The following is a 25,074-nucleotide window of genomic DNA, read 5'->3' as shown; positions in this document are numbered from 1 at the left end:
CATACAATAGATCTTGTTCTCCAACGTAAACGGTCCCTAGTAACTAGTGTACATTCGTAAATAAATTGAGCATCATGGCTAGAAGTGACTAAATGTTGCCTAATCTTTCTCATCGAGAAATGACACAATTACAGCAACACAAAAAGGAACTCCACCGGACAAAGTTCAGTGCTCACAAGGAGCCTCATTCAACACACACGGTTCCATTCCCATTCATGCAAAGCACGAAAGTGTAAAACGTGGGACAATACTTGAGAGCAAAGATCACATTCAATCTCATTCAAGGCACGGATGTGAATGCAACGGGATGAAATTACTGAAATGATGCCTGCCCTCGAACTGTGATGATGGACTACCCGACTCGCCAATAATATTGGGTTCTGGTGTATTGAAATACAGGAGCTGCTGGATTTGTGTGTTTTCTTACCCCCTCACCATAGTTTGTCAAATGTTTAAACAACTGAACTTATATTCAAGGTTTGTTTCTCTTCATATGTTTTACTGGTTTACATTTGTCTCAGCAACCTGTTGAATGATTCTTCTGCTTTCAAAACAAAATGACAACAGGATGAATGCACACACTTGAAAATACAATACATGCAATGTTATGCATCATAGTGATGCAACCTCCTTTCAGTTTCATACTGCATGTCAATTGAAATCCTTACTGAAATGCACACCTTCTCAAGATTGCGCTTGACTGGCGTGTCAGGCACTCAATTACAGCTGTTTTATCAAGACAATGTGTTCGTTTTGTAATATATAGTTCCGGTCTGGTGTGGCACCCCAGCTAACGCACAACGTTGCCACAATGTTGCCACAACGTGGCGTGTTAGCAGGGACTATCTGCGGCGCGCTGCTGTGTCCCGGGCTTTAGAGTAGAGAGACAGTTCAACTGTAAGTATGAACGGCAGAAACGGATATTGCCTTCCCTTTAAGTAGAGCGTCAGGGACAGCCTTTCTGGCTTACGGCCATACTAGCCTGAATACGCCCGATCTCGTCCGATCTCGGAAGCTAAGCAGGCTCGGGCCTGGTCAGTACTTGGATGGGAGACCGCCTGGGAATACCAGGTGCTGTAAGCTTTTGCATCTTTTACACACCAGAGGGCGACAAATCACGAGTTTTAACTTTGGATACACGCAATTTCATCATTATTTCAGATTTGACTTCCCCAAATACACAGGCATACAATAGATCTTGTTCTCCAACGTAAACGGTCCCTAGTAACTAGGGTACATTCATAAATAAATTGAGCATCATGGCTAGAAGTGACTAAATGTTGCCTAATCTTTCTCATCGAGAAATGACACAATTACAGCAACACAAAAAGGAACTCCACCGGACAAAGTTCAGTGCTCACAAGGAGCCTCATTCAACACACACGGTTCCATTCCCATTCATGCAAAGCACGAAAGTGTAAAACTTGGGAACATACTTGAGAGCAAAGATCACATTCAATCTCATTCAAGGCACGGATGTGAATGCAACGGGATGAAATTACTGAAATGATGCCTGCCCTCGAACTGTGATGATGGACTACCCGACTCGCCAATAATATTGGGTTCTGGTGTATTGAAATACAGGAGCTGCTGGATTTGTGTGTTTTCTTACCCCCTCACCATAGTTTGTCAAATGTTTAAACAACTGAACTTATATTCAAGGTTTGTTTCTCTTCATATGTTTTACTGGTTTACATTTGTCTCAGCAACCTCAGCAAAAATGATTCTTCTACTTTCAAAACAAAATGACAACAGGATGAATGCACACACTTGAAAATACAATACATGCAATGTTATGCATCATAGTGATGCAACCTCCTTTCAGTTTCATACTGCATGTCAATTGAAATCCTTACTGAAATGCACACCTTCTCAAGATTGCGCTTGACTGGCGTGTCAGGCACTCAATTACAGCTGTTTTATCAAGACAATGTGTTCGTTTTGTAATATATAGTTCCGGTCTGGTGTGGCACCCCAGCTAACGCACAACGTTGCCACAACGTTTCGTGTTAGCAGGGACTGTCTGCGGCGCGCTGGTGTGTCCCGGACTTTAGAGTAGAGAGACAGTTCAACTGCAAGTATGAGCGGCAGAAACGGATATTGCCTTCCCTTTAAGTAGAGCGTCAGGGACAGCCTCCCTGGCTTACGGCCATACTAGCCTGAATACGCCCGATCTCGTCCGATCTCGGAAGCTAAGCAGGCTCGGGCCTGGTCAGTACTTGGATGGGAGACCGCCTGGGAATACCAGGTGCTGTAAGCTTTTGCATCTTTTACACACCAGAGGGCGACAAATCACGAGTTTTAACTTTGGATACTCGCAATTTCATCATTATTTCAGATTTGACTTCCCCAAATACACAGGCATACAATAGATCTTGTTCTCCAACGTAAACGGTCCCTAGTAACTAGGGTACATTCGTAAATAAATTGAGCATCATGGCTAGAAGTGACTAAATGTTGCCTAATCTTTCTCATCGAGAAATTACACAATTACAGCAACACAAAAAGGAACTCCACCGGACAAAGTTCAGTGCTCACAAGGAGCCTCATTCAACACACACGGTTCCATTCCCATTCATGCAAAGCACGAAAGTGTAAAACTTGGGAACATACTTGAGAGCAAAGATCACATTCAATCTCATTCAAGGCACGGATGTGAATGCAACGGGATGAAATTACTGAAATGATGCCTGCCCTCGAACTGTGATGATGGACTACCCGACTCGCCAATAATATTGGCTTCTGGTGTATTGAAATACAGGAGCTGCTGGATTTGTGTCATTTCTTACCCCCTCACCATAGTTTGTCAAATGTTTAAACAACTGAACTTATATTCAAGGTTTGTTTCTCTTCATATGTTTTACTGGTTTACATTTGTCTCAGCAACCTGTTGAATGATTCTTCTGCTTTCAAAACAAAATGACAACAGGATGAATGCACACACTTGAAAATACAATACATGCAATGTTATGCATCATAGTGATGCAACCTCCTTTCAGTTTCATACTGCATGTCAATTGAAATCCTTACTGAAATGCACACCTTCTCAAGATTGCGCTTGACTGGCGTGTCAGGCACTCAATTACAGCTGTTTTATCAAGACAATGTGTTCGTTTTGTAAAATATAGTTCCGGTCTGGTGTGGCACCCCAGCTAACGCACAACGTTGCCACAATGTTGCCACAACGTGGCGTGTTAGCAGGGACTGTCTGCGGCGCGCTGGTGTGTCCCGGGCTTTAGAGTAGAGAGACAGTTCAACTGTAAGTATGAACGGCAGAAACGGATATTGCCTTCCCTTTAAGTAGAGCGTCAGGGACAGCCTCCCTGGCTTACGGCCATACTAGCCTGAATACGCCCGATCTCGTCCGATCTCGGAAGCCAAGCAGGCTCGGGCCTGGTCAGTACTTGGATGGGAGACCGCCTGGGAATACCAGGTGCTGTAAGCTTTTGCATCTTTTACACACCAGAGGGCGACAAATCACGAGTTTTAACTTTGGATACACGCAATTTCATCATTATTTCAGATTTGACTTCCCCAAATACACAGGCATACAATAGATCTTGTTCTCCAACGTAAACGGTCCCTAGTAACTAGGGTACATTCGTAAATAAATTGAGCATCATGGCTAGAAGTGACTAAATGTTGCCTAATCTTTCTCATCGAGAAATGACACAATTACAGCAACACAAAAAGGAACTCCACCGGACAAAGTTCAGTGCTCACAAGGAGCCTCATTCAACACACACGGTTCCATTCCCATTCATGCAAAGCACGAAAGTGTAAAACTTGGGAACATACTTGAGAGCAAAGATCACATTCAATCTCATTCAAGGCACGGATGTGAATGCAACGGGATGAAATTACTGAAATGATGCCTGCCCTCGAACTGTGATGATGGACTACCCGACTCGCCAATAATATTGGGTTCTGGTGTATTGAAATACAGGAGCTGCTGGATTTGTGTGTTTTCTTACCCCCTCACCATAGTTTGTCAAATGTTTAAACAACTGAACTTATATTCAAGGTTTGTTTCTCTTCATATGTTTTACTGGTTTACATTTGTCTCAGCAACCTGTTGAATGATTCTTCTGCTTTCAAAACAAAATGACAACAGGATGAATGCACACACTTGAAAATACAATACATGCAATGTTATGCATCATAGTGATGCAACCTCCTTTCAGTTTCATACTGCATGTCAATTGAAATCCTTACTGAAATGCACACCTTCTCAAGATTGCGCTTGAATGGCGTGTCAGGCACTCAATTACAGCTGTTTTATCAAGACAATGTGTTCGTTTTGTAATACATAGGTCTGGTGTGGCACCCCAGCTAACGCACAACGTTGCCACAACGTTTCGTGTTAGCAGGGACTGTCTGCGGCGTGCTGGTGTGTCCCGGACTTTAGAGTAGAGAGACAGTTCAACTGTAAGTATGAGCGGCAGAAACGGATATTGCCTTCCCTTTAAGTAGAGCGTCAGGGACAGCCTCCCTGGCTTACGGCCATACTAGCCTGAATACGCCCGATCTCGTCCGATCTCGGAAACTAAGCAGGCTCGGGCCTGGTCAGTACTTGGATGGGAGACCGCCTGGGAATACCAGGTGCTGTAAGCTTTTGCATCTTTTACACACCAGAGGGCGACAAATCACGAGTTTTAACTTTGGATACACGCAATTTCATCATTATTTCAGATTTGACTTCCCCAAATACACAGGCATACAATAGATCTTGTTCTCCAATGTAAACGGTCCCTAGTAACTAGGGTACATTCGTAAATAAATTGAGCATCATGGCTAGAAGTGACTAAATGTTGCCTAATCTTTCTCATCGAGAAATGACACAATTACAGCAACACAAAAAGGAACTCCACCGGACAAAGTTCAGTGCTCACAAGGAGCCTCATTCAACACACACGGTTCCATTCCCATTCATGCAAAGCACGAAAGTGTAAAACTTGGGAACATACTTGAGAGCAAAGATCACATTCAATCTCATTCAAGGCACGGATGTGAATGCAACGGGATGAAATTACTGAAATGATGCCTGCCCTCGAACTGTGATGATGGACTACCCGACTCGCCAATAATATTGGGTTCTGGTGTATTGAAATACAGGAGCTGCTGGATTTGTGTGTTTTCTTACCCCCTCACCATAGTTTGTCAAATGTTTAAACAACTGAACTTATATTCAAGGTTTGTTTCTCTTCATATGTTTTACTGGTTTACATTTGTCTCAGCAACCTGTTGAATGATTCTTCTGCTTTCAAAACAAAATGACAACAGGATGAATGCACACACTTGTAAAAACAATACATGCAATGTTATGCATCATAGTGATGCAACCTCCTTTCAGTTTCATACTGCATGTCAATTGAAATCCTTACTGAAATGCACACCTTCTCAAGATTGCGCTTGACTGGCGTGTCAGGCACTCAATTACAGCTGTTTTATCAAGACAATGTGTTCGTTTTGTAATATATAGTTCCGGTCTGGTGTGGCACCCCAGCTAACGCACAACGTTGCCACAATGTTGCCACAACGTGGCGTGTTAGCAGGGACTGTCTGCGGCGCGCTGGTGTGTCCCGGGCTTTAGAGTAGAGAGACAGTTCAACTGTAAGTATGAACGGCAGAAACGGATATTGCCTTCCCTTTAAGTAGAGCGTCAGGGACAGCATTCCTAGCTCACGGCCATACTAGCCTGAATACGCCCGATCTCGTCCGATCTCGGAAGCTAAGCAGGCTCGGGCCTGGTCAGTACTTGGATGGGAGACCGCCTGGGAATACCAGGTGCTGTAAGCTTTTGCATCTTTTACACACCAGAGGGCGACATATCACGAGTTTTAACTTTGGATACACGCAATTTCATCATTATTTCAGATTTGACTTCCCCAAATACACAGGCATACAATAGATCTTGTTCTCCAATGTAAACGGTCCCTAGTAACTAGGGTACATTCATAAATAAATTGAGCATCATGGCTAGAAGTGACTAAATGTTGCCTAATCTTTCTCATCGAGAAATGACAGAATTACAGCAACACAAAAAGGAACTCCACCGGACAAAGTTCAGTGCTCACAAGGAGCCTCATTCAACACACACGGTTCCATTCCCATTCATGCAAAGCACGAAAGTGTAAAACTTGGGAACATACTTGAGAGCAAAGATCACATTCAATCTCATTCAAGGCACGGATGTGAATGCAACAAGATGAAATTACTGAAATGATGCCTGCCCTCGAACTGTGATGATGGACTACCCGACTCGCCAATAATATTGGGTTCTGGTGTATTGAAATACAGGAGCTGCTGGATTTGTGTGTTTTCTTACCCCCTCACCATAGTTTGTCAAATGTTTAAACAACTGAACTTATATTCAAGGTTTGTTTCTCTTCATATGTTTTACTGGTTTACATTTGTCTCAGCAACCTGTTGAATGATTCTTCTGCTTTCAAAACAAAATGACAACAGGATGAATGCACACACTTGAAAATACAATACATGCAATGTTATGCATCATAGTGATGCAACCTCCTTTCAGTTTCATACTGCATGTCAATTTAAATCCTTACTGAAATGCACACCTTCTCAAGATTGCGCTTGACTGGCGTGTCAGGCACTCAATTACAGCTGTTTTATCAAGACAATGTGTTCGTTTTGTAATATATAGTTCCGGTCTGGTGTGGCACCCCAGCTAACGCACAACGTTGCCACAATGTTGCCAAAACGTGGCGTGTAAGCAGGGACTGTCTGCGGCGCGCTGGTGTGTCCCGGGCTTTAGAGTAGAGAGACAGTTCAACTGTAAGTATGAACGGCAGAAACGGATATTGCCTTCCCTTTAAGTAGAGCGTCAGGGACAGCCTCCCTGGCTTACGGCCATACTAGCCTGAATACGCCCGATCTCGTCCGATCTCGGAAGCTAAGCAGGCTTGGGCCTGGTCAGTACTTGGATGGGAGACTGCCTGGAAATACCAGGTGCTGTAAGCTTTTGCATCTTTTACACACCAGAGGGCGACAAATCACGAGTTTTAACTTTGGATACACGCAATTTCATCATTATTTCAGATTTGACTTCCCCAAATACACAGGCATACAATAGATCTTGTTCTCCAACGTAAACGGTCCCTAGTAACTAGGGTACATTCGTAAATAAATTGAGCATCATGGCTAGAAGTGACTAAATGTTGCCTAATCTTTCTCATCGAGAAATGACACAATTACAGCAACACAAAAAGGAACTCCACCGGACAAAGTTCAGTGCTCACAAGGAGCTTCATTCAACACATACGGTTCCATTCCCATTCATGCAAAGCACGAAAGTGTAAAACTTGGGAACATACTTGAGAGCAAAGATCACATTCAATCTCATTCAAGGCACGGATGTGAATGCAACGGGATGAAATTACTGAAATTATGCCTGCCCTCGAACTGTGATGATGGACTACCCGACTCGCCAATAATATTGGGTTCTGGTGTATTGAAGTACAGGAGCTGCTGGATTTGTGTGTTTTCTTACCCCCTCACCATAGTTTGTCAAATGTTTAAACAACTGAACTTATATTCAAGGTTTGTTTCTCTTCATATGTTTTACTGGTTTACATTTGTCTCAGCAACCTGTTGAATGATTCTTCTGCTTTCAAAACAAAATGACAACAGGATGAATGCACACACTTGAAAATACAATACATGCAATGTTATGCATCATAGTGATGCAACCTCCTTTCAGTTTCATACTGCATGTCAATTGAAATCCTTACTGAAATGCACACCTTCTCAAGATTGCGCTTGACTGGCGTGTCAGGCACTCAATTACAGCTGTTTTATCAAGACAATGTGTTCGTTTTGTAATATATAGTTCCGGTCTGGTGTGGCACCCCAGCTAACGCACAACGTTGCCACAACGTTTCGTGTTAGCAGGGACTGTCTGCGGCGCGCTGGTGTGTCCCGGACTTTAGAGTAGAGAGACAGTTCAATTGCAAGTATGAGCGGCAGAAACGGATATTGCCTTCCCTTTAAGTAGAGCGTCAGGGACAGCCTCCCTGGCTTACGGCCATACTAGCCTGAATACGCCCGATCTCATCCGATCTCGGAAGCTAAGCAGGCTCGGGCCTGGTCAGTACTTGGATGGGAGACCGCCTTGGAATACCAGGTGCTGTAAGCTTTTGCATCTTTTACACACCAGAGGGCGACAAATCACGAGTTTTAACTTTGGATACACGCAATTTCATCATTATTTCAGATTTGACTTCCCCAAATACACAGGCATACAATAGATCTTGTTCTCCAACGTAAACGGTCCCTAGTAACTAGTGTACATTCGTAAATAAATTGAGCATCATGGCTAGAAGTGACTAAATGTTGCCTAATCTTTCTCATCGAGAAATGACACAATTACAGCAACACAAAAAGGAACTCCACCGGACAAAGTTCAGTGCTCACAAGGAGCCTCATTCAACACACACGGTTCCATTCCCATTCATGCAAAGCACGAAAGTGTAAAACTTGGGACAATACTTGAGAGCAAAGATCACATTCAATCTCATTCAAGGCACGGATGTGAATGCAACGGGATGAAATTACTGAAATGATGCCTGCCCTCGAACTGTGATGATGGACTACCCGACTCGCCAATAATATTGGGTTCTGGTGTATTGAAATACAGGAGCTGCTGGATTTGTGTGTTTTCTTACCCCCTCACCATAGTTTGTCAAATGTTTAAACAACTGAACTTATATTCAAGGTTTGTTTCTCTTCATATGTTTTACTGGTTTACATTTGTCTCAGCAACCTGTTGAATGATTCTTCTGCTTTCAAAACAAAATGACAACAGGATGAATGCACACACTTGAAAATACAATACATGCAATGTTATGCATCATAGTGATGCAACCTCCTTTCAGTTTCATACTGCATGTCAATTGAAATCCTTACTGAAATGCACACCTTCTCAAGATTGCGCTTGACTGGCGTGTCAGGCACTCAATTACAGCTGTTTTATCAAGACAATGTGTTCGTTTTGTAATATATAGTTCCGGTCTGGTGTGGCACCCCAGCTAACGCACAACGTTGCCACAATGTTGCCACAACGTGGCGTGTTAGCAGGGACTATCTGCGGCGCGCTGCTGTGTCCCGGGCTTTAGAGTAGAGAGACAGTTCAACTGTAAGTATGAACGGCAGAAACGGATATTGCCTTCCCTTTAAGTAGAGCGTCAGGGACAGCCTTTCTGGCTTACGGCCATACTAGCCTGAATACGCCCGATCTCGTCCGATCTCGGAAGCTAAGCAGGCTCGGGCCTGGTCAGTACTTGGATGGGAGACCGCCTGGGAATACCAGGTGCTGTAAGCTTTTGCATCTTTTACACACCAGAGGGCGACAAATCACGAGTTTTAACTTTGGATACACGCAATTTCATCATTATTTCAGATTTGACTTCCCCAAATACACAGGCATACAATAGATCTTGTTCTCCAACGTAAACGGTCCCTAGTAACTAGGGTACATTCATAAATAAATTGAGCATCATGGCTAGAAGTGACTAAATGTTGCCTAATCTTTCTCATCGAGAAATGACACAATTACAGCAACACAAAAAGGAACTCCACCGGACAAAGTTCAGTGCTCACAAGGAGCCTCATTCAACACACACGGTTCCATTCCCATTCATGCAAAGCACGAAAGTGTAAAACTTGGGAACATACTTGAGAGCAAAGATCACATTCAATCTCATTCAAGGCACGGATGTGAATGCAACGGGATGAAATTACTGAAATGATGCCTGCCCTCGAACTGTGATGATGGACTACCCGACTCGCCAATAATATTGGGTTCTGGTGTATTGAAATACAGGAGCTGCTGGATTTGTGTGTTTTCTTACCCCCTCACCATAGTTTGTCAAATGTTTAAACAACTGAACTTATATTCAAGGTTTGTTTCTCTTCATATGTTTTACTGGTTTACATTTGTCTCAGCAACCTCAGCAAAAATGATTCTTGTACTTTCAAAACAAAATGACAACAGGATGAATGCACACACTTGAAAATACAATACATGCAATGTTATGCATCATAGTGATGCAACCTCCTTTCAGTTTCATACTGCATGTCAATTGAAATCCTTACTGAAATGCACACCTTCTCAAGATTGCGCTTGACTGGCGTGTCAGGCACTCAATTACAGCTGTTTTATCAAGACAATGTGTTCGTTTTGTAATATATAGTTCCGGTCTGGTGTGGCACCCCAGCTAACGCACAACGTTGCCACAACGTTTCGTGTTAGCAGGGACTGTCTGCGGCGCGCTGGTGTGTCCCGGACTTTAGAGTAGAGAGACAGTTCAACTGCAAGTATGAGCGGCAGAAACGGATATTGCCTTCCCTTTAAGTAGAGCGTCAGGGACAGCCTCCCTGGCTTACGGCCATACTAGCCTGAATACGCCCGATCTCGTCCGATCTCGGAAGCTAAGCAGGCTCGGGCCTGGTCAGTACTTGGATGGGAGACCGCCTGGGAATACCAGGTGCTGTAAGCTTTTGCATCTTTTACACACCAGAGGGCGACAAATCACGAGTTTTAACTTTGGATACACGCAATTTCATCATTATTTCAGATTTGACTTCCCCAAATACACAGGCATACAATAGATCTTGTTCTCCAACGTAAACGGTCCCTAGTAACTAGGGTACATTCGTAAATAAATTGAGCATCATGGCTAGAAGTGACTAAATGTTGCCTAATCTTTCTCATCGAGAAATTACACAATTACAGCAACACAAAAAGGAACTCCACCGGACAAAGTTCAGTGCTCACAAGGAGCCTCATTCAACACACACGGTTCCATTCCCATTCATGCAAAGCACGAAAGTGTAAAACTTGGGAACATACTTGAGAGCAAAGATCACATTCAATCTCATTCAAGGCACGGATGTGAATGCAACGGGATGAAATTACTGAAATGATGCCTGCCCTCGAACTGTGATGATGGACTACCCGACTCGCCAATAATATTGGGTTCTGGTGTATTGAAATACAGGAGCTGCTGGATTTGTGTGTTTTCTTACCCCCTCACCATAGTTTGTCAAATGTTTAAACAACTGAACTTATATTCAAGGTTTGTTTCTCTTCATATGTTTTACTGGTTTACATTTGTCTCAGCAACCTGTTGAATGATTCTTCTGCTTTCAAAACAAAATGACAACAGGATGAATGCACACACTTGAAAATACAATACATGCAATGTTATGCATCATAGTGATGCAACCTCCTTTCAGTTTCATACTGCATGTCAATTGAAATCCTTACTGAAATGCACACCTTCTCAAGATTGCGCTTGACTGGCGTGTCAGGCACTCAATTACAGCTGTTTTATCAAGACAATGTGTTCGTTTTGTAATATATAGTTCCGGTCTGGTGTGGCACCCCAGCTAACGCACAACGTTGCCACAATGTTGCCACAACGTGGCGTGTTAGCAGGGACTATCTGCGGCGCGCTGCTGTGTCCCGGGCTTTAGAGTAGAGAGACAGTTCAACTGTAAGTATGAACGGCAGAAACGGATATTGCCTTCCCTTTAAGTAGAGCGTCAGGGACAGCCTTTCTGGCTTACGGCCATACTAGCCTGAATACGCCCGATCTCGTCCGATCTCGGAAGCTAAGCAGGCTCGGGCCTGGTCAGTACTTGGATGGGAGACCGCCTGGGAATACCAGGTGCTGTAAGCTTTTGCATCTTTTACACACCAGAGGGCGACAAATCACGAGTTTTAACTTTGGATACACGCAATTTCATCATTATTTCAGATTTGACTTCCCCAAATACACAGGCATACAATAGATCTTGTTCTCCAACGTAAACGGTCCCTAGTAACTAGGGTACATTCATAAATAAATTGAGCATCATGGCTAGAAGTGACTAAATGTTGCCTAATCTTTCTCATCGAGAAATGACACAATTACAGCAACACAAAAAAGAACTCCACCGGACAAAGTTCAGTGCTCACAAGGAGCCTCATTCAACACACACGGTTCCATTCCCATTCATGCAAAGCACGAAAGTGTAAAACTTGGGAACATACTTGAGAGCAAAGATCACATTCAATCTCATTCAAGGCACGGATGTGAATGCAACGGGATGAAATTACTGAAATGATGCCTGCCCTCGAACTGTGATGATGGACTACCCGACTCGCCAATAATATTGGGTTCTGGTGTATTGAAATACAGGAGCTGCTGGATTTGTGTGTTTTCTTACCCCCTCACCATAGTTTGTCAAATGTTTAAACAACTGAACTTATATTCAAGGTTTGTTTCTCTTCATATGTTTTACTGGTTTACATTTGTCTCAGCAACCTCAGCAAAAATGATTCTTCTACTTTCAAAACAAAATGACAACAGGATGAATGCACACACTTGAAAATACAATACATGCAATGTTATGCATCATAGTGATGCAACCTCCTTTCAGTTTCATACTGCATGTCAATTGAAATCCTTACTGAAATGCACACCTTCTCAAGATTGCGCTTGACTGGCGTGTCAGGCACTCAATTACAGCTGTTTTATCAAGACAATGTGTTCGTTTTGTAATATATAGTTCCGGTCTGGTGTGGCACCCCAGCTAACGCACAACGTTGCCACAACGTTTCGTGTTAGCAGGGACTGTCTGCGGCGCGCTGGTGTGTCCCGGACTTTAGAGTAGAGAGACAGTTCAACTGCAAGTATGAGCGGCAGAAACGGATATTGCCTTCCCTTTAAGTAGAGCGTCAGGGACAGCCTCCCTGGCTTACGGCCATACTAGCCTGAATACGCCCGATCTCGTCCGATCTCGGAAGCTAAGCAGGCTCGGGCCTGGTCAGTACTTGGATGGGAGACCGCCTGGGAATACCAGGTGCTGTAAGCTTTTGCATCTTTTACACACCAGAGGGCGACAAATCACGAGTTTTAACTTTGGATACACGCAATTTCATCATTATTTCAGATTTGACTTCCCCAAATACACAGGCATACAATAGATCTTGTTCTCCAACGTAAACGGTCCCTAGTAACTAGGGTACATTCGTAAATAAATTGAGCATCATGGCTAGAAGTGACTAAATGTTGCCTAATCTTTCTCATCGAGAAATTACACAATTACAGCAACACAAAAAGGAACTCCACCGGACAAAGTTCAGTGCTCACAAGGAGCCTCATTCAACACACACGGTTCCATTCCCATTCATGCAAAGCACGAAAGTGTAAAACTTGGGAACATACTTGAGAGCAAAGATCACATTCAATCTCATTCAAGGCACGGATGTGAATGCAACGGGATGAAATTACTGAAATGATGCCTGCCCTCGAACTGTGATGATGGACTACCCGACTCGCCAATAATATTGGGTTCTGGTGTATTGAAATACAGGAGCTGCTGGATTTGTGTGTTTTCTTACCCCCTCACCATAGTTTGTCAAATGTTTAAACAACTGAACTTATATTCAAGGTTTGTTTCTCTTCATATGTTTTACTGGTTTACATTTGTCTCAGCAACCTGTTGAATGATTCTTCTGCTTTCAAAACAAAATGACAACAGGATGAATGCACACACTTGAAAATACAATACATGCAATGTTATGCATCATAGTGATGCAACCTCCTTTCAGTTTCATACTGCATGTCAATTGAAATCCTTACTGAAATGCACACCTTCTCAAGATTGCGCTTGACTGGCGTGTCAGGCACTCAATTACAGCTGTTTTATCAAGACAATGTGTTCGTTTTGTAATATATAGTTCCGGTCTGGTGTGGCACCCCAGCTAACGCACAACGTTGCCACAACGTTTCGTGTTAGCAGGGACTGTCTGCGGCGCGCTGGTGTGTCCCGGACTTTAGAGTAGAGAGACAGTTCAACTGCAAGTATGAGCGGCAGAAACGGATATTGCCTTCCCTTTAAGTAGAGCGTCAGGGACAGCCTCCCTGGCTTACGGCCATACTAGCCTGAATACGCCCGATCTCGTCCGATCTCGGAAGCTAAGCAGGCTCGGGCCTGGTCAGTACTTGGATGGGAGACCACCTGGGAAAACCAGGTGCTGTAAGCTTTTGCATCTTTTACACACCAGAGGGCGACAAATCACGAGTTTTAACTTTGGATACACGCAATTTCATCATTATTTCAGATTTGACTTCCCCAAATACACAGGCATACAATAGATCTTGTTCTCCAACGTAAACGGTCCCTAGTAACTAGGGTACATTCGTAAATAAATTGAGCATCATGGCTAGAAGTGACTAAATGTTGCCTAATCTTTCTCATCGAGAAATGACACAATTACAGCAACACAAAAAGGAACTCCACCGGACAGAGTTCAGTGCTCACAAGGAGCCTCATTCAACACACACGGTTCCATTCCCATTCATGCAAAGCACGAAAGTGTAAAACTTGGGAACATACTTGAGAGCAAAGATCACATTCAATCTCATTCAAGGCACGGATGTGAATGCAACGGGATGAAATTACTGAAATGATGCCTGCCCTCGAACTGTGATGATGGACTACCCGACTCGCCAATAATATTGGGTTCTGATGTATTGAAATACAGGAGCTGCTGGATTTGTGTGTTTTCTTACCCCCTCACCATAGTTTGTCAAATGTTTAAACAACTGAACTTATATTCAAGGTTTGTTTCTCTTCATATGTTTTACTGGTTTACATTTGTCTCAGCAACCTGTTGAATGATTCTTCTGCTTTCAAAACAAAATGACAACAGGATGAATGCACACACTTGAAAATACAATACATGCAATGTTATGCATCATAGTGATGCAACCTCCTTTCAGTTTCATACTGCATGTCAATTGAAATCCTTACTGAAATGCACACCTTCTCAAGATTGCGCTTGACTGGCGTGTCAGGCACTCAATTACAGCTGTTTTATCAAGAGAATGTGTTCGTTTTGTAATATATAGTTCCGGTCTGGTGTGGCACCCCAGCTAACGCACAACGTTGCCACAATGTTGCCACAACGTGGCGTGTTATCAGGGACTGTCTGCGGCGCGCTGGTGTGTCCCGGGCTTTAGAGTAGAGAGACAGTTCAACTGTAAGTATGAACGGCAGAAACGGATATTGCCTTCCCTTTAAGTAGAGCGTCAGGGACAGCCTCCCTGGCTTACGGCCATACTAGCCTGAATACGCCCGATCTCGTCCGATCTCGGAAGCTAAGCAGGCTCGGGCCTGGTCAGTACTTGGATGGGAGACCGCCTGGGAATACCAGGTGCTGTAAGCTTTTGCATCTTTTACACACCAGAGGGCGACAAATCACGAGTTTTAACTTTGGATACACGCAATTTCATCATTATTTCAGATTTGACTTCCCCAAATACACAGGCATACAATAGATCTTGTTCTCCAACGTAAACGGTCCCTAGTAACTAGGGTACATTCATAAATAAATTGAGCATCATGGCTAGAAGTGACTAAATGTTGCCTAATCTTTCTCATCGAGAAATGACACAATTACAGCAACACAAAAAGGAACTCCACCGGACAAAGTTCAGTGCTCACAAGGAGCCTCATTCAACACACACGGTTCCATTCCCATTCATGCAAAGCACGAAAGTGTAAAACTTGGGAACATACTTGAGAGCAAAGATCACATTCAATCTCATTCAAGGCACGGATGTGAATGCAACGGGATGAAATTACTGAAATGATGCCTGCCCTCGAACTGTGATGATGGACTACCCGACTCGCCAATAATATTGGGTTCTGGTGTATTGAAATACAGGAGCTGCTGGATTTGTGTGTTTTCTTACCCCCTCACCATAGTTTGTCAAATGTTTAAACAACTGAACTTATATTCAAGGTTTGTTTCTCTTCATATGTTTTACTGGTTTACATTTGTCTCAGCAACCTGTTGAATGATTCTTCTGCTTTCAAAACAAAATGACAACAGGATGAATGCACACACTTGAAAATACAATACATGCAATGTTATGCATCATAGTGATGCAACCTCCTTTCAGTTTCATACTGCATGTCAATTGAAATCCTTACTGAAATGCACACCTTCTCAAGATTGCGCTTGACTGGCGTGTCAGGCACTCAATTACAGCTGTTTTATCAAGAGAATGTGTTCGTTTTGTAATATATAGTTCCGGTCTGGTGTGGCACCCCAGCTAACGCACAACGTTGCCACAATGTTGCCACAACGTGGCGTGTTATCAGGGACTGTCTGCGGCGCGCTGGTGTGTCCCGGGCTTTAGAGTAGAGAGACAGTTCAACTGTAAGTATGAACGGCAGAAACGGATATTGCCTTCCCTTTAAGTAGAGCGTCAGGGACAGCCTCCCTGGCTTACGGCCATACTAGCCTGAATACGCCCGATCTCGTCCGATCTCGGAAGCTAAGCAGGCTCGGGCCTGGTCAGTACTTGGATGGGAGACCGCCTGGGAATACCAGGTGCTGTAAGCTTTTGCATCTTTTACACACCAGAGGGCGACAAATCACGAGTTTTAACTTTGGATACACGCAATTTCATCATTATTTCAGATTTGACTTCCCCAAATACACAGGCATACAATAGATCTTGTTCTCCAACGTAAACGGTCCCTAGTAACTAGGGTACATTCATAAATAAATTGAGCATCATGGCTAGAAGTGACTAAATGTTGCCTAATCTTTCTCATCGAGAAATGACACAATTACAGCAACACAAAAAGGAACTCCACCGGACAAAGTTCAGTGCTCACAAGGAGCCTCATTCAACACACACGGTTCCATTCCCATTCATGCAAAGCACGAAAGTGTAAAACTTGGGAACATACTTGAGAGCAAAGATCACATTCAATCTCATTCAAGGCACGGATGTGAATGCAACGGGATGAAATTACTGAAATGATGCCTGCCCTCGAACTGTGATGATGGACTACCCGACTCGCCAATAATATTGGGTTCTGGTGTATTGAAATACAGGAGCTGCTGGATTTGTGTGTTTTCTTACCCCCTCACCATAGTTTGTCAAATGTTTAAACAACTGAACTTATATTCAAGGTTTGTTTCTCTTCATATGTTTTACTGGTTTACATTTGTCTCAGCAACCTCAGCAAAAATGATTCTTCTACTTTCAAAACAAAATGACAACAGGATGAATGCACACACTTGAAAATACAATACATGCAATGTTATGCATCATAGTGATGCAACCTCCTTTCAGTTTCATACTGCATGTCAATTGAAATCCTTACTGAAATGCACACCTTCTCAAGATTGCGCTTGACTGGCGTGTCAGGCACTCAATTACAGCTGTTTTATCAAGACAATGTGTTCGTTTTGTAATATATAGTTCCGGTCTGGTGTGGCACCCCAGCTAACGCACAACGTTGCCACAACGTTTCGTGTTAGCAGGGACTGTCTGCGGCGCGCTGGTGTGTCCCGGACTTTAGAGTAGAGAGACAGTTCAACTGCAAGTATGAGCGGCAGAAACGGATATTGCCTTCCCTTTAAGTAGAGCGTCAGGGACAGCCTCCCTGGCTTACGGCCATACTAGCCTGAATACGCCCGATCTCGTCCGATCTCGGAAGCTAAGCAGGCTCGGGCCTGGTCAGTACTTGGATGGGAGACCGCCTGGGAATACCAGGTGCTGTAAGCTTTTGCATCTTTTACACACCAGAGGGCGACAAATCACGAGTTTTAACTTTGGATACTCGCAATTTCATCATTATTTCAGATTTGACTTCCCCAAATACACAGGCATACAATAGATCTTGTTCTCCAACGTAAACGGTCCCTAGTAACTAGGGTACATTCGTAAATAAATTGAGCATCATGGCTAGAAGTGACTAAATGTTGCCTAATCTTTCTCATCGAGAAATTACACAATTACAGCAACACAAAAAGGAACTCCACCGGACAAAGTTCAGTGCTCACAAGGAGCCTCATTCAACACACACGGTTCCATTCCCATTCATGCAAAGCACGAAAGTGTAAAACTTGGGAACATACTTGAGAGCAAAGATCACATTCAATCTCATTAAAGGCACGGATGTGAATGCAACGGGATGAAATTACTGAAATGATGCCTGCCCTCGAACTGTGATGATGGACTACCCGACTCGCCAATAATATTGGGTTCTGGTGTATTGAAATACAGGAGCTGCTGGATTTGTGTGTTTTCTTACCCCCTCACCATAGTTTGTCAAATGTTTAAACAACTGAACTTATATTCAAGGTTTGTTTCTCTTCATATGTTTTACTGGTTTACATTTGTCTCAGCAACCTGTTGAATGATTCTTCTGCTTTCAAAACAAAATGACAACAGGATGAATGCACACACTTGAAAATACAATACATGCAATGTTATGCATCATAGTGATGCAACCTCCTTTCAGTTTCATACTGCATGTCAATTGAAATCCTTACTGAAATGCACACCTTCTCAAGATTGCGCTTGACTGGCGTGTCAGGCACTCAATTACAGCTGTTTTATCAAGACAATGTGTTCGTTTTGTAATATATAGTTCCGGTCTGGTGTGGCACCCCAGCTAACGCACAACGTTGCCACAACGTTTCGTGTTAGCAGGGACTGTCTGCGGCGCGCTGGTGTGTCCCGGACTTTAGAGTAGAGAGACAGTTCAACTGCAAGTATGAGCGGCAGAAACGGATATTGCCTTCTCTTTAAGTAGAGCGTCAGGGACAGCCTCCCTGGCTTAGGGCCATACTAGCCTGAATACGCCCGATCTCGTCCGATCTCGGAAGCTAAGCAGGCTCGGGCCTGGTCAGTACTTGGATGGGAGACCGCCTGGGAATACCAGGTGCTGTAAGCTTTTGCATCTTTTACACACCAGAGGGCGACAAATCACGAGTTTTAACTTTGGATACACGCAATTTCATCATTATTTCAGATTTGACTTCCCCAAATACACAGGCATACAATAGATCTTGTTCTCCAACGTAAACGGTCCCTAGTAACTAGGGTACATTCGTAAATAAATTGAGCATCATGGCTAGAAGTGACTAAATGTTGCCTAATCTTTCTCATCGAGAAATGACACAATTACAGCAACACAAAAAGGAACTCCACCGGACAAAGTTCAGTGCTCACAAGGAGCCTCATTCAACACACACGGTTCCATTCCCATTCATGCAAAGCACGAAAGTGTAAAACTTGGGAACATACTTGAGAGCAAAGATCACATTCAATCTCATTCAAGGCACGGATGTGAATGCAACGGGATGAAATTACTGAAATGATGCCTGCCCTCGAACTGTGATGATGGACTACCCGACTCGCCAATAATATTGGGTTCTGGTGTATTGAAATACAGGAGCTGCTGGATTTGTGTGTTTTCTTACCCCCTCACCATAGTTTGTCAAATGTTTAAACAACTGAACTTATATTCAAGGTTTGTTTCTCTTCATATGTTTTACTGGTTTACATTTGTCTCAGCAACCTGTTGAATGATTCTTCTGCTTTCAAAACAAAATGACAACAGGATGAATGCACACACTTGAAAATACAATACATGCAATGTTATGCATCATAGTGATGCAACCTCCTTTCAGTTTCATACTGCATGTCAATTGAAATCCTTACTGAAATGCACACCTTCTCAAGATTGCGCTTGACTGGCGTGTCAGGCACTCAATTACAGCTGTTTAATCAAGACAATGTGTTCGTTTTGTAATATATAGTTCCGGTCTGGTGTGGCACCCCAGCTAACGCACAACGTTGCCACAATGTTGCCACAACGTGGCGTGTTAGCAGGGACTGTCTGCGGCGCGCTGGTGTGTCCCGGGCTTTAGAGTAGAGAGACAGTTCAACTGTAAGTATGAACGGCAGAAACGGATATTGCCTTCCCTTTAAGTAGAGCGTCAGGGACAGCCTCCCTGGCTTACGGCCTACTAGCCTGAATACGCCCGATCTCGTCCGATCTCGGAAGCTAAGCAGGCTCGGGCCTGGTCAGTACTTGGATGGGAGACCGCCTGGGAATACCAGGTGCTGTAAGCTTTTGCATCTTTTACACACCAGAGGGCGACAAATCACGATTTTTAACTTTGGATACACGCAATTTCATCATTATTTCAGATTTGACTTCCCCAAATACACAGGCATACAATAGATCTTGTTCTCCAACGTAAACGGTCCCTAGTAACTAGGGTACATTCGTAAATAAATTGAGCATCATGGCTAGAAGTGACTAAATGTTGCCTAATCTTTCTCATCGAGAAATGACACAATTACAGCAACACAAAAAGGAACTCCACCGGACAAAGTTCAGTGCTCACAAGGAGCCTCATTCAACACACACGGTTCCATTCCCATTCATGCAAAGCACGAAAGTGTAAAACTTGGGAACATACTTGAGAGCAAAGATCACATTCAATCTCATTCAAGGCACGGATGTGAATGCAACGGGATGAAATTACTGAAATGATGCCTGCCCTCGAACTGTGATGATGGACTACCCGACTCGCCAATAATATTGGGTTCTGGTGTATTGAAATACAGGAGCTGCTGGATTTGTGTGTTTTCTTACCCCCTCACCATAGTTTGTCAAATGTTTAAACAACTGAACTTATATTCAAGGTTTGTTTCTCTTCATATGTTTTACTGGTTTACATTTGTCTCAGCAACCTGTTGAATGATTCTTCTGCTTTCAAAACAAAATGACAACAGGATGAATGCACACACTTGAAAATACAATACATGCAATGTTATGCATCATAGTGATGCAACCTCCTTTCAGTTTCATACTGCATGTCAATTGAAATCCTTACTGAAATGCACACCTTCTCAAGATTGCGCTTGACTGGCGTGTCAGGCACTCAATTACAGCTGTTTTATCAAGACAATGTGTTCGTTTTGTAATATATAGTTCCGGTCTGGTGTGGCACCCCAGCTAACGCACAACGTTGCCACAATGTTGCCACAACGTGGCGTGTTAGCAGGGACTGGCTGCGGCGCGCTGGTGTGTCCCGGGCTTTAGAGTAGAGATACAGTTCAACTGCAAGTATGACCGGCAGAAACGGATATTGCCTTCCCTTTAAGTAGAGCGTCAGGGACAGCCTCCCTGGCTTACGGCCATACTAGCCTGAATACGCCCGATCTCGTCCGATCTCGGAAGCCAAGCAGGCTTGGGCCTGGTCATTACTTGGATGGGAGACCGCCTGGGAATACCAGGTGCTGTAAGCTTTTGCACCTTTTACACACCAGAGGGCGACAAATCACGAGTTTTAACTTTGGATACACACAATTTCATCATTATTTCAGATTTTACTTCCCCAAATACACAGGCATACAATAGATCTTGTTCTCCAACGTAAACGGTCCCTAGTAACTAGGGTACATTCGTAAATAAATTGAGCATCATGGCTAGAAGTGACTAAATGTTGCCTAATCTTTCTCATCGAGAAATGACACAATTACAGCAACACAAAAAGGAACTCCACCGGACAAAGTTCAGTGCTCACAAGGAGCCTCATTCAACACACACGGTTCCATTCCCATTCATGCAAAGCACGAAAGTGTAAAACTTGGGAACATACTTGAGAGCAAAGATCACATTCAATCTCATTCACGGCACGGATGTGAATGCAACGGGATGAAATTACTGAAATGATGCCTGCCCTCGAACTGTGATGATGGACTACCCGACACGCCAATAATATTGGGTTCTGGTGTATTGAAATACAGGAGCTGCTGGATTTGTTTGTTTTCTTACCCCCTCACCATAGTTTGTCAAATGTTTAAACAACTGAACTTATATTCAAGGTTTGTTTCTCTTCATATGTTTTACTGGTTTACATTTGTCTCAGCAACCTGTTGAATGATTCTTCTGCTTTCAAAACAAAATGACAACAGGATGACTGCACACACTTGAAAATACAATACATGCAATGTTATGCATCATAGTGATGCAACCTCCTTTCAGTTTCATACTGCATGTCAATTGAAATCCTTACTGAAATGCACACCTTCTCAAGATTTCGCTTGACTGGCGTGTCAGGCACTCAATTACAGCTGTTTTATCAAGACAAATGTGTTCGTTTTGTAAAATATAGTTCCAGTCTGGTGTGGCACCCCAGCTAACGCACAACGTTGCCACAACGTGGCATATTAGCAGGGACTGTCTGCGGCGCGCTGGTGTGTCCCGGGCTTTAGAGTAGAGAGACAGTTCAACTGTAAGTATGTACGGCAGAAACGGATATTGCCTTCCCTTTAAGTAGAGCTTCAGGGACAGCATTCCTGGCTTACGGCCATACTAGCCTGAATACGCCCGATCTCGTCCGATCTAGGAAGCTAAGCAGGCTCGGGCCTGGTCAGTACTTGGATGGGAGACCGCCTGGGAATACCAGGTGCTGTAAGCTTTTGCATCTTTTACACACCAGAGGGCGACAAATCACGAGTTTTAACTTTGGATACACGCAATTTCATCATTATTTCAGATTTGACTTCCCCAAATACACAGGCATACAATAGATCTTGTTCTCCAACGTAAACGGTCCCTAGTAACTAGGGTACATTCGTAAATAAATTGAGCATCATGGCTAGAAGTGACTAAATGTTGCCTAATCTTTCTCATCGAGAAATGACACAATTACAGCAACACAAAAAGGAACTCCACCGGACAAAGTTCAGTGCTCACAAGGAGCCTCATTCAACACACACGGTTCCATTCCCATTCATGCAAAGCACGAAAGTGTAAAACTTGGGAACATACTTGAGAGCAAAGATCACATTCAATCTCATTCAAGGCACGGATGTGAATGCAACGGGATGAAATTACTGAAATGATGCCTGCCCTCGAACTGTGATGATGGACTACCCGACTCGCCAATAATATTGGGTTCTGGTGTATTGAAATACAGGAGCTGCTGGATTTGTGTGTTTTCTTACCCCCTCACCATAGTTTGTCAAATGTTTAAACAACTGAACTTATATTCAAGGTTTGTTTCTCTTCATATGTTTTACTGGTTTACATTTGTCTCAGCAACCTGTTGAATGATTCTTCTGCTTTCAAAACAAAATGACAACAGGATGAATGCACACACTTGAAAATACAATACATGCAATGTTATGCATCATAGTGATGCAACCTCCTTTCAGTTTCATACTGCATGTCAATTGAATTCCTCACTGAAATGCACACCTTCTCAAGATTGCGCTTGACTGGCGTGTCAGGCACTCAATTACAGCTGTATTATCAAGACAATGTGTTCGTTTTGTAAAATATAGTTCCGGTCTGGTGTGGCACCCCAGCTAACGCACAACGTTGCCACAACGTTTCGTGTTAGCAGGGACTGTCTGCGGCGCGCTGGTGTGTCCCGGACTTTAGAGTAGAGAGACAGATCAACTGCAAGTATGAGCGGCAGAAACGGATATTGCCTTCCCTTTAAGTAGAGCGTCAGGGACAGCCTCCCTTGCTTACGACCATACTAGCCTGAATACGCACGATCTCGTCCGATCTCGGAAGCTAAGCAGGCTCGGGCCTGGTCAGTACTTGGATGGGAGACCGCCTGGGAATACCAGGTGCTGTAAGCTTTTTCATCTTTTACACACCAGAGGGCGACAAATCACGAGTTTTAACTTTGGATACACGCAATTTCATCATTATTTCAGATTTGACTTCCCCAAATACACAGGCATACAATAGATCTTGTTCTCCAACGTAAACGGTCCCTAGAAACTAGGGTACATTCGTAAATAAATTCAGCATCATGGCTAGAAGTGACTAAATGTTGCCTAATCTATCTCATCGAGAAATGACACAATTACAGCAACACAAAAAGGAACTCCACCGGACAAAGTTCAGTGCTCACAAGGAGCCTCATTCAACACACACGGTTCCATTCCCATTCATGCAAAGCACGAAAGTGTAAAACTTGGGAACATACTTGAGAGCAAAGATCACATTCAATCTCATTCAAGGCACGGATGTGAATGCAACGGGATGAAATAACTGAAATGATGCCTGCCCTCGAACTGTGATGATGGACTACCCGACTCGCCAATAATATTGGCTTCTGGTGTATTGAAATACAGGAGCTGCTGGATGTGTGTGTTTTCTTTCCCCCTCACCATAGTTTGTCAAATGTTTAAACAACTGAACTTATATTCAAGGTTTGTTTCTCTTCATATGTTTTACTGGTTTACATTTGTCTCAGCAACCTGTTGAATGATTCTTCTGCTTTCAAAACAAAATGACAACAGGATGAATGCACACACTTGAAAATACAATACATGCAATGTTATGCATCATAGTGATGCAACCTCCTTTCAGTTTCATACTGCATGTCAATTGAAATCCTTACTGAAATGCACACCTTCTCAAGATTGCGCTTGACTGGCGTGTCAGGCACTCAATTACAGCTGTTTTATCAAGACAATGTGTTCGTTTTGTAATATATAGTTCCGGTCTGGTGTGGCACCCCAGCTAACGCACAACGTTGCCACAACGTTTCGTGTTAGCAGGGACTGTCTGCGGCGCGCTGGTGTGTCCCGGACTTTAGAGTAGAGAGACAGTTCAACTGCAAGTATGAGCGGCAGAAACGGATATTGCCTTCCCTTTAAGTAGAGCGTCAGGGATAGCCTCCCTGGCTTACGGCCATACTAGCCTGAATACGCCCGATCTCGTCCGATCTCGGAAGCTAAGCAGGCTCGGGCCTGGTCAGTACTTGGATGGGAGACCGCCTGGGAATACCAGGTGCTGTAAGCTTTTGCATCTTTTACACACCAGAGGGCGACAAATCACGAGTTTTAACTTTGGATACACGCAATTTCATCATTATTTCAGATTTGACTTCCCCAAATACACAGGCATACAATAGATCTTGTTCTCCAACGTAAACGGTCCCTAGTAACTAGGGTACATTCGTAAATAAATTGAGCATCATGGCTAGAAGTGACTAAATGTTGCCTAATCTTTCTCATCGAGAAATGACACAATTACAGCAACACAAAAAGGAACTCCACCGGACAAAGTTCAGTGCTCACAAGGAGCCTCATTCAACACACACGGTTCCATTCCCATTCATGCAAAGCACGAAAGTGTAAAACTTGGGAACATACTTGAGAGCAAAGATCACATTCAATCTCATTCAAGGCACGGATGTGAATGCAA

General features: G+C 43.5%; 21 non-coding genes across 21 annotated transcripts; all 21 read left to right on the top strand.

Annotated features, from left to right (window-relative positions):
• The first annotated feature begins 964 nt into the window (after positions 1-964).
• On the top strand, positions 965-1,083 carry LOC136735533 (5S ribosomal RNA). Its single transcript, XR_010811070.1, has one exon. It is a non-coding gene; the product is annotated as a 5S ribosomal RNA (ribosomal RNA).
• A 1,058-nt stretch (positions 1,084-2,141) lies between these two features.
• Positions 2,142-2,260, top strand: LOC136735532 (5S ribosomal RNA). Its single transcript, XR_010811069.1, has one exon. It is a non-coding gene; the product is annotated as a 5S ribosomal RNA (ribosomal RNA).
• Positions 2,261-3,326: 1,066 nt separating this feature from the next.
• On the top strand, positions 3,327-3,445 carry LOC136735816 (5S ribosomal RNA). The gene has a single exon (XR_010811343.1). It is a non-coding gene; the product is annotated as a 5S ribosomal RNA (ribosomal RNA).
• Positions 3,446-4,495: 1,050 nt separating this feature from the next.
• LOC136736000 (5S ribosomal RNA) lies at positions 4,496-4,614 on the top strand. The gene has a single exon (XR_010811526.1). It is a non-coding gene; the product is annotated as a 5S ribosomal RNA (ribosomal RNA).
• A 1,066-nt stretch (positions 4,615-5,680) lies between these two features.
• Positions 5,681-5,799, top strand: LOC136735966 (5S ribosomal RNA). The gene has a single exon (XR_010811493.1). It is a non-coding gene; the product is annotated as a 5S ribosomal RNA (ribosomal RNA).
• A 1,066-nt stretch (positions 5,800-6,865) lies between these two features.
• On the top strand, positions 6,866-6,984 carry LOC136735219 (5S ribosomal RNA). Its single transcript, XR_010810839.1, has one exon. It is a non-coding gene; the product is annotated as a 5S ribosomal RNA (ribosomal RNA).
• A 1,055-nt stretch (positions 6,985-8,039) lies between these two features.
• Positions 8,040-8,158, top strand: LOC136735767 (5S ribosomal RNA). The gene has a single exon (XR_010811296.1). It is a non-coding gene; the product is annotated as a 5S ribosomal RNA (ribosomal RNA).
• Positions 8,159-9,224: 1,066 nt separating this feature from the next.
• On the top strand, positions 9,225-9,343 carry LOC136735531 (5S ribosomal RNA). Its single transcript, XR_010811068.1, has one exon. It is a non-coding gene; the product is annotated as a 5S ribosomal RNA (ribosomal RNA).
• A 1,058-nt stretch (positions 9,344-10,401) lies between these two features.
• LOC136735530 (5S ribosomal RNA) lies at positions 10,402-10,520 on the top strand. Its single transcript, XR_010811067.1, has one exon. It is a non-coding gene; the product is annotated as a 5S ribosomal RNA (ribosomal RNA).
• Positions 10,521-11,586: 1,066 nt separating this feature from the next.
• Positions 11,587-11,705, top strand: LOC136735529 (5S ribosomal RNA). Its single transcript, XR_010811066.1, has one exon. It is a non-coding gene; the product is annotated as a 5S ribosomal RNA (ribosomal RNA).
• Positions 11,706-12,763: 1,058 nt separating this feature from the next.
• On the top strand, positions 12,764-12,882 carry LOC136735528 (5S ribosomal RNA). The gene has a single exon (XR_010811065.1). It is a non-coding gene; the product is annotated as a 5S ribosomal RNA (ribosomal RNA).
• A 1,055-nt stretch (positions 12,883-13,937) lies between these two features.
• On the top strand, positions 13,938-14,056 carry LOC136735701 (5S ribosomal RNA). Its single transcript, XR_010811233.1, has one exon. It is a non-coding gene; the product is annotated as a 5S ribosomal RNA (ribosomal RNA).
• A 1,066-nt stretch (positions 14,057-15,122) lies between these two features.
• On the top strand, positions 15,123-15,241 carry LOC136735527 (5S ribosomal RNA). Its single transcript, XR_010811064.1, has one exon. It is a non-coding gene; the product is annotated as a 5S ribosomal RNA (ribosomal RNA).
• A 1,066-nt stretch (positions 15,242-16,307) lies between these two features.
• On the top strand, positions 16,308-16,426 carry LOC136735518 (5S ribosomal RNA). The gene has a single exon (XR_010811063.1). It is a non-coding gene; the product is annotated as a 5S ribosomal RNA (ribosomal RNA).
• Positions 16,427-17,484: 1,058 nt separating this feature from the next.
• LOC136735504 (5S ribosomal RNA) lies at positions 17,485-17,603 on the top strand. The gene has a single exon (XR_010811061.1). It is a non-coding gene; the product is annotated as a 5S ribosomal RNA (ribosomal RNA).
• Positions 17,604-18,658: 1,055 nt separating this feature from the next.
• LOC136735952 (5S ribosomal RNA) lies at positions 18,659-18,777 on the top strand. The gene has a single exon (XR_010811479.1). It is a non-coding gene; the product is annotated as a 5S ribosomal RNA (ribosomal RNA).
• Positions 18,778-19,843: 1,066 nt separating this feature from the next.
• LOC136735324 (5S ribosomal RNA) lies at positions 19,844-19,961 on the top strand. The gene has a single exon (XR_010810941.1). It is a non-coding gene; the product is annotated as a 5S ribosomal RNA (ribosomal RNA).
• Positions 19,962-21,027: 1,066 nt separating this feature from the next.
• Positions 21,028-21,146, top strand: LOC136735215 (5S ribosomal RNA). The gene has a single exon (XR_010810835.1). It is a non-coding gene; the product is annotated as a 5S ribosomal RNA (ribosomal RNA).
• A 1,056-nt stretch (positions 21,147-22,202) lies between these two features.
• Positions 22,203-22,321, top strand: LOC136735241 (5S ribosomal RNA). The gene has a single exon (XR_010810860.1). It is a non-coding gene; the product is annotated as a 5S ribosomal RNA (ribosomal RNA).
• A 1,055-nt stretch (positions 22,322-23,376) lies between these two features.
• On the top strand, positions 23,377-23,495 carry LOC136735289 (5S ribosomal RNA). The gene has a single exon (XR_010810905.1). It is a non-coding gene; the product is annotated as a 5S ribosomal RNA (ribosomal RNA).
• Positions 23,496-24,550: 1,055 nt separating this feature from the next.
• LOC136735493 (5S ribosomal RNA) lies at positions 24,551-24,669 on the top strand. The gene has a single exon (XR_010811060.1). It is a non-coding gene; the product is annotated as a 5S ribosomal RNA (ribosomal RNA).
• The last annotated feature ends 405 nt before the right edge of the window (positions 24,670-25,074 follow it).

Source organism: Amia ocellicauda, unplaced genomic scaffold (assembly GCF_036373705.1).
Source record: "Amia ocellicauda isolate fAmiCal2 unplaced genomic scaffold, fAmiCal2.hap1 HAP1_SCAFFOLD_41, whole genome shotgun sequence".
Classification (NCBI taxonomy): Eukaryota; Metazoa; Chordata; class Actinopteri; order Amiiformes; family Amiidae; genus Amia; species Amia ocellicauda.
This window is presented reverse-complemented; position numbering and strand designations above follow the sequence as displayed.